This window comes from Haplochromis burtoni, unplaced genomic scaffold, assembly GCF_018398535.1.
Source record: "Haplochromis burtoni strain Fernald_Lab_line unplaced genomic scaffold, NCSU_Asbu1 Contig_30, whole genome shotgun sequence".
Lineage (NCBI taxonomy): Eukaryota > Metazoa > Chordata > Actinopteri > Cichliformes > Cichlidae > Haplochromis > Haplochromis burtoni.
Window position 1 is genome coordinate 512,302 of NW_024582391.1, and position 8,865 is coordinate 521,166.

The 8,865-nt window shown below is 41.1% G+C and overlaps 1 long non-coding RNA gene across 1 annotated transcript; it reads left to right on the forward strand.

The window, feature by feature from the left end:
* Window positions 1–5,473: 5,473 nt before the first annotated feature.
* Window positions 5,474–6,138, forward strand: LOC121814251. The gene is made up of 2 exons (XR_006054231.1): window positions 5,474–5,613; window positions 5,986–6,138. It is a non-coding gene; the product is annotated as an uncharacterized LOC121814251 (long non-coding RNA).
* Window positions 6,139–8,865: the final 2,727 nt, after the last annotated feature.

Here is an 8,865-nt window from a genome sequence, read left to right on the forward strand (position 1 = left end):
AGCATTCTTCCTCTGCCCCCAGCATCTGGTAACAATTTCAGTATTTTTACATCTATGGTATTGTTGTGTTTTTCAGTAGCATATGGCAGTGCTACAAATCTTAGTGCAGAGTGACTGTACTAACCGACTCTGATTTCAAAATGTCCTTATGATGCTTGCTACAGTGTAGCGGCTCAAGTTAGGCTGAACCCGTTGGCCAGCTTCCCTCAGGGTCATTCCACGGTTGATTACATGATCCACTATTGTAGCTCTGATGTCATCAGTAATTCTATTTCTTACTCTTCTTACCCTTCCTCCTCCCTCTCCTCGTCCTCCTCTTGCTCCTCCTTGTCCTCTTCCTCTAACGTCACCTCCTTGTCCGTGTTGTCCACTTCGTCCTACTTCTTCACCTCCACGTCCTCTTCCTCGGCCTCCTCTAATTCTCACTCTTCCTGCTCCCTCCATTGTACTCCACACGGACAGCTTACCTGTAGCTTATTTATAGTGCTTAGGCTGATTGCAAATTGAACTAATTATCTAAAACAGTTTTCACATGTGACAGTGTGCCAGACAGTTGGCAAAATAGTGTAAATAATAGCCATAAATGTGTATAGTCTTGCTAGGAGTGTGTTGATCATTTGGAAATTGAGTGTAAAGCAGTGAGTTGTGTTTACAGTTCCGCAAAAAGAGTGCTGTGCAGTGGATTGTACCTACAGTTTGGTACAGTGAGGGACAGATAGCGCCGGTGTACGTGGCTTGCCGTCCTCGGCTGTATCTGTTTTGCTGCTTTTTACCCCCTCTACGCTCTTTTATGGACCTTGGCATTGTATCTTTTTATCCTTTTAGTTGTATGCTCATCTAATGGCTGTGCACTGATTACATACGATAGGCAAACACTTTTAAATCTAAGACTCTCCCATTCCTCTCAGGCTGATCCTTGCTGGAACCTGGGCGACGCCACCCCGCCCCAACTGGACCCTCCGACCGGCTTCTTCCACCTACCCTATTCCTAATCTACACAAGAAACGCTACAGGAAACGCGGTAGAAGGAGTGGCCGTTGCATTCGCCTCAGGGTCTACTTTAAAGCCAGAGCCACAGGCTACCCACATGCCAGCCTGGATATTTTATCTTTTTTCCCTCCTTCCCAGGAGTGCTCTGATGCTAAGTTGCTCACCCACCGTTGGATCTGCTCGGCTGACCACGAAGTCTACCCTGCCCTTCCTGTGGCATGTTTTCCTGCTCGGGTTTGGATAACATCGCTCCGACGCGGCGTTTGCCGAAGCAACCTAAGTGTCCTACGACGCACCACACGTGGCGATTTAGCCCCTAGGATACGGATGGCATTGCTTAATGTCAGGTCGCTGGTCAATAAGACTTTTCTCTTAAATGACTTCCTCTCCAATAATCGGCTTGATGCTTTATTCCTGACTGAAACCTGGATTTGTCCTGGGCAGTTTATCCCTTTTACCGAACTTCTTCCATTGGACTGTGTCGCTTTTAGCTCACAAAGGCTTACTGGTAGGGGTGGCGGCGTAGCCTCGGTTTTTAAAAAATCATATGCAGTTCGGCAGCTACCCTCACCTACCTACTCTAATTTTGAAGTCCAGTTATTGGAGATGACTGCATCCATGACCACACTCTGCATGGTGATTTACCGACCGCCTAAATATAGCAAATATTTTATCACAGACTTTGCTGATCTCCTAGGCTCCGTTGTTTTTAAGTATGGTTGTGTTCTCATTGTTGGTGATTTTAACATACACACTTGCTGTAAGGATGACCCATTTGCTAAAGACTTCCTTGCTTTAACTGACTCTTTTAACCTGGCCCAGTGGGTTAATGACCTAACGCATGTTAACGGACATACTTTGGACTTGGTTTTTTCACATGGTCTGGACATTTGTATCAAGGTTATAAGTGATGCTGGGATCTCGGATAATGTCCCAGTTATATTTGATACTGGCTTATGCACTAATGAACTATATCCTGCGGCTCCCCTTTGCCCGCTACGTGTAATTAACGCTGAAGCGGTGTCAAACTTCTCTGTCTTCCTTCGATTCTGCATCTGTCACTCCCGACTGTTGTTCTTTCCGCTCGGTTGATGACTGTGCTAATACCTTGTTATCGTTATTTTCTTCTATCCTTGATACTGTTGCCCCTATTAAAATGAAGCGCCCCAGAACCTACTCTCGGTGTTGGCTTAATGACACTACGAGCGCTCTACGTCGTGTGTGTCGGCGCGCTGAGAGAAGTTGGAAAAAAGATAAACTTCAGGTTTCTCTCGACATGCTACGGACTAGCCGCTTAAAATTCCAAAGTGCTGCTAAAATGGCCAAAGCGTCCTTCTTGTCCAAAATCATCCTGGCCAATGGCCATACCCCCCGCACCTTATTTAAAAATTTTAACTCAGTGGTTAACCCTTCCCCAGAGATGCCTTTAATTTATTCTCAGGCTCTTTGTGAACGATTTCAAATTCACTTTTTAGATAAGATCACATCTCTTAAGTCCTCCCTTCCCCCTGTTTTATGTCCTCTTCCCATTCCTGAGTGCATTTCAACTTTCCACCAGTTTGAGCCTGTGTCACTTTTGTCTCTTAAGTGGCTAGTTGATCAAATGAATAACACCAATACTGTGCTTGACATTCTTCCATTTCGCATAGCTAAGGACTGTTTTGATGTAATTGAATCCTATTTCTTATGAACTTTTCCTTGCTCTCAGGCTGTGTTCCTTTGGCTTTTAAACATGCTGTAGTCCACCCGATTCTTAAAAAAAGAAACTCTGACTGTTATGACCTTTCAAACTACAGACTGATCTCTAAGCTTTCGTTCTTGTCCAAGATCCTGGAGAGACTAGTTCTTTCCCAGCTCGAGGCGTACTTGGACATGAACAATATTGCTGATGACATACAGATCTATTTTGAACTTGCTGACGACCTTGCTGTGTCCCTGCACTACTTTCAAGAATGCATGCGGGAGGTCAAAGAATGGTTCCTGAGTAATTCTCTCATTTTAAACTATAAGAAGACTGCGATTGTGGTGTTCAACAGTAAAATCCCTCGTGCCCAACTTTGTGCTGCCCTGGGTCCCTTTGCTAACTCTTCCTGTGACTATGTCAGTGACTTGGGTGTACTGCTGGATAGCTCGTTCAAACTCGATAAGCAAGTGTCTGCTGTAGTGAGATCTAGCTTCCACCAACTGCGCCTTATCTCTAAGCCTAGGCATTATGTTCCACATGAGGACCTGGAAAAGCTTATTCACGCTTTTGAGACCTCCAGGTTGGATTATTGTAATTCCTTGTACTACGGTCTTCCCTCTTCTCTTCTTCTTAGACTGCAAACAGTCCAAAATGCTGCGGCCCGCCTCTTGACTGGTACCAGGAAATTTTGCCCTATTACTCTTGTTCTAGCTGGCTTGCACTGGCTGCCCATAAAGTGCCATATTCAATTTAAAATATTACTCCTTACATTCAAAACTATTAATAAATTAGCGCCGAGTTATCTTAGTGAACTTCTCAAGCCACACACTCCTGCTAGAACACTTAGATCTGAAGTCTCGGGGTGACCATGCGTTTGCTCTGGCTGCCCTGGTACTGTGGAATACCCTTCCTCTTGATATCCGCGCATCTGATTCTGCTGCACTGTTTAAATCACGACTAAAAACCCACTTATTCAATCTTGCCTTTCCCTCTAGTTAACACTTCTTTTATGATTTTATATTATGCACTTTTATGCTCATTAAATTCCTTGTTTGTTCTGTATCTGTTGCTTTCCTATTTATCAGTGACAGTTATCTGCTTGCATATGTCTGTGAAGGTTCTCAGTCATCCAGGTCATCGTAGTCAAAGGAGCTTGCAAAGAAAAGCGTCTGGACTTCTTTAGAGACGTCCAGACAATCTGCTTGCATACCTAGTACTTGCTTTGGTCCTATTTCTGTTATCTTCCTTTTATTCTCTATGTTACTTGTTAAGCACCTTGGCATACCCTTGTTTTTTAAGTGTGCTTTATAAATAAAGTTTCTTCTTCTTATTATTATTACAGTTTTGCAAAGTGTGTGTTACAAAATGGCAAACTGAGTGCAAAGCAGTGTTTGTGCTTTTAGTTTTGCAAACTCAGTGAGTGGTTTTGCCATAAGTATTAATAGTTTTAGAAATTGTGCTATAAGAATCACAGTTTGGGTTTAAGCATTCAGAAAAACCTGTAATACTGACGTGTCACTTTCACTTACATGTCGAGCTACAAACTTTCATCTGGGTTTTGTTTATACAGTGCTTTGCTAAGATTGTGTGTTATTTACTAAAAAGTTATTAAGTGGCATTCAGAGTAACCGGAGAGAGTAATATACATTTTAAACAAATTGTTTTCTATGGGACTGAATATGACATAATTTCGTAAAAGTCCAGAGCGTTTGTACTTTAATTGATTACACTCTTCATAAAGTGCTGGGTTTGTCCATATTCTGCCGTGGGCTGACAGGAGAAGTCTGATGGAGATATTGGTAAAAATCGTGAGTCCTTGTTGAGCCTTGCAATAAACTTCGAATGTTTCTACTATGTCGTCTCCCTCATTGGATCAGCTGAATATCTGGCACAGGACGTCTGTGATAAAGAGGAAGCTTCTAAAAACCACTTGACCCAGGAATCCTGACACAGCTTGGCCCTGATGGCGTCCCTTACTTGACTAAAAATTGAAATTCATTGAGTGCAACAAAGCTGGGTAGAAATGCCTACTAGCTAACTTCAACCTTGTGTATGGTCACTGCTAATCTAGCCAAGGCATGAATGTTATGATGTTAGATGTGATGATGAACAGTTAAGATGTGTGCCCTTCAAAATATAGCAACATGATTGTATTTAACTTTATTTAGTGAGCCATCACCGGCAGTAAAATCATCAACACAGGTTAACACAACGACTCAACCTCAATCACTACTGCGCAGACTCTGGCTTCAAAAATCCAAGATGGCAGGCAGCATAGGCAGGAAATTCTGATTTCACTTTTCTACAGTGGGAAATGGAGCCATTAAGTTTCACTGCGTCTTTTCCAAAACACTATGAAAACACATCACTACACATTAAACTGTGTTATTGGAAAACTGTGGAAAAGTATCAAAAGCAAAATATGTAATTGTAACCCTGGTTAACATAGCTAACAACAAATAAAAGCCTGTTAGTAAAAACAGTCATAAGAAATATATTACAGGTGATAAATAGGCAATAAATAGATCATAATGGTTAGAAAATTCATTAAAAACATCAGCAATGATATAATTCATGTTATAGGATTTCATTTGTGTTTAAAAACATGTTAAAAGGGTACAGAACTTGCTAATTCATGGTGTTTTATGTTCATCCAGGTAAAATGGTTAAAATATGTGTTGAGACTCTTATTGTGAAAGGGCACGCTGCAGCGTGACTCCTGTGATAGCCACACCCAATCGGGTTGTTCCTTCTTTTTTGATGCTAGAGAGAGAGAAATGCAGACAGTCCTTGCAGAGCGCTGCTTAAATGAGTGAAAAAATAGTAAAAACAAGCCAGAAATCTACTTAAAGCCATTTTTGTGCTCTGGAGAATGTATTTTTGTTTTTCCGACCTGTCCTTGCCTTGGTGACGTTGTGAACATAACCAAACGGGACTTGGTGGTTGATGTATTTTTCCGACCTGTCCTTGCCTTGGTGACGTTGTGAACATAACCGAACGGGACTTGGTGAGTTCAGAAATTGTATTTTATTTCATGCAAGAAATGTTTTGTTGTATTATATTGCTCATTTCATGCAAATGGAGAGCCAAGGTAGCAGATTTATGTTGTTTTATGTTAAAAACGGTGGATTCGTGCTTAACCGACACACAGGCTGTACTTCAAAGGCCTTTGACGGTGTTTCAGCGCGCCATATTGGCGTCACCTCATTTACGTCTAAATAAGCTGGAAAAAACGGACTTTTACTGTTATTTAAGGGCTACCCGTGTGTTATTTTCGAATGTTTATGCACTTTATTTTGTTGTTATGGTAGGCCATTAAGGTTTGGATCGGGAAATGCCGAGCTAGAATCGGAGTTTGATTCGCTGAGCGAGAAACAAGATGGCGAGCCACCCACGGACCCATTGAACTGTACCAAGCAGGAAAAGGAAAACGCCCCCTGCTGGACGTTGAGCTCTTTCGCTGATAAAACTGGTAGGATTAATCCATACACCTCTGCAAAAGAACAGCGGACTTTCAAAGCACTGGATAATCATTCGGAGTAATTCCAGGATTAATAGTTAAAGGACACAGAGACAACTTTCTTTTGTTTATTTGTTTGTTTAAGGGATTTATTCAGCCTTTTGCTGAATCGTTTTCAGTTTTACATTTATTTATTTATTTTTGTAATTTATTTTGGTCAACCTTACATTTTAATGCTGTAATGGTGTTAATGGAAATGTAAATAATTTTGTTGGGTTAAAACAAAATAAGAACTGGTTGAGAATTTAAAGGTGAACCTAGACCAAGATTAAATTAAACCTTGGGCCTAAAGAACTGAACTTGATTTAAAATAACACAGTGTTAATGCAAATAGATCAAAGGATAAACTTGAACTTAGAACTTGAAATAAATAAGACAATAACCTAGGTTGAAAATAACATCCTTCTAAAGCCAAATAAAAGGTTTTGAGATAAATAGGATGAACTAAAAGAACATACTGAACTAAAAGGGGGGAAAGAAAACCTTGTTTTCTTAAATGTATGATGTTGAATGTTTTATGTATTGTGTCTATAACTGTCTATTCTCTGTCTTCACACAATAATAAGCCGGCAATTTAAACGTATTTACTGGTCTGTGGTCTTTATTACATGCTACGCTCATTACTGCTCTAGTAGTCGAACCTAACTGGTCCTAGTATACTGTAACGACTCCAGAAGTGTTACAGAAGCTGCACAAAATGATTACAATTAGTGTTAACTTGATTATTATTACTGATGCAAAAGTTTAAGGTTGAGCTTATTTCGTTATCTGTTTAATGTCCAGAATCATATTCTACAAGTATATTTGTAGTCACTGTCCTATGATGATCACATATCTCTAAAAACAAAAACAGTTGGTCATGGTTGAACAGTGTGTAACTTTCAATATCTACTGGAGGATTAAACATATCAATGAGAAATGAAGGTGTAGTCTTTGTAAAACAGCTGATTAAACTTAGTGAATTCATTGAGCCAAACAATTTCTTACACATGCTTTTCTGAGAGTGATGGATCAGCCCGCACGAGGTCAACTTTAGCCTGAGATGGTAGGAGCTGCCCTCCTCGCTCCATCACTGTCAGGGCTGTCTTTGCTAACATACAGGTTTTTCACACTTCATCTTCTCTACATCACACATGTTAGCTAAGGTGCTTAGCATGAGGAACCTCATCTCTTATGGTGAACTACTGTTTCACACACTCTTTTTAGGGCAGTGATCCACTGGTGGTTCAGGGGCTGGTCTGGCTGCACCCTGGTTAGCTAATGGTTTCGGGGGTGTCTGCTCGCCTTAATGGGGGGGGTCTTTTCTGTGTGTTATTAGTGGGTGGGCATGTGTGAGTGCGTGAGTGAATGGCCTGTGTGTGTGTGTGTGTGTTTGAATAAATAAACAGACAAAAGAAAAACATGAACAAGAGGAGCCTACAGACACTTTATACAGCTTATTTTGGAAAAGCAAAATGTGTTTGGTACAGCATCACATATAACTCTGATTGTAAAAGCTGAAAAAACGTCATCACCAATTTAACACCAGTTACCTAACATGAATGTCATTGATGTATTTCCTGTGGGAGAAAACCAACATTGGACCATGGGACCAATGTTCAAACTCCACACAGAACAACTCCAAATGAGCAGGAGACTCAGGCACCAAGAAGGATCCTGGTGAGAAACAGCCATCATATGATCGTCTCGAGCATAGAGCTCTGCCTCTGAGCTGGCTACTCCTTTGGGGCAACAAATAAGCAAAAAACCTAAATAAAGAGGGAAGGGAGATAAAAGGGCTTGTTTCAGGCACTGGCTGGAAAACAAGAAAAATGAAGATTGTTTTGAAGTGAACTGTGAAGACAATAACAAACAGAATAGGTCAGCTTTAATAGTGGATGTTTGCACATGTTTCATTCAGTGCTTCAACCCTGCAGAATGATTTGTTTGGCTGATGGTCCAAAATAATATTTATGAAGGCAGTATTTTTTCATACTTACTGACCCTTTTTGATTCATGAATCCCCATCAGTCATGTTCTACAGCAGATCAATGTTGTTTCAGACTTTACATTTTCTCACAAAGAAAATTAGTTGTATAATATAATCCTGAAACCCAACATTCACTACTTATATTATACTAGGTTCTCAAGGGGGGTTGAAGTTAAGTGTGCTAGTTCTTCAGAGTGTTTTGAGCAGTAAACACTCCACAATATGGTAAAGCTACTTGCCTGACCTGCATATACTCTACCTGTTGTGTACATGTCATGGCAGTGGGGAAGAAAGTCAGGTCAGTTTGGTGAATGGCGTGTGCCCGCTGCCCACTCTTGTATTTTCAGTCTAAAAAGCTCCTTCTTCCTGTATCTTTTTTGTGTGCACCATAATAGCTTTTCTTTCTCCATATCTTGTTCCGGAGCTCTGCCGTGTCTCTCTCCATCTGTGGAGCTGCCTTCCCTCAACTCTGTCTGCATGTTCAATAACACTTAGGAAGAAGAGAGGAGGGCCCCTCCAGGGGACTGTTCAGATGGAGAGGACATCCCTGTCATTTGTATATCCAGTGAAAAGCACAGGGTCAGCATGGAGAGGTTTGACAGTATCTCTGGGCCTCCTTCATAGAAATCATTCATTCTTCTACCCGGTGTTTCCCATTTTAGTACTCCTTGGAATGCACTGGTAGACTGTAGGAACACCAGA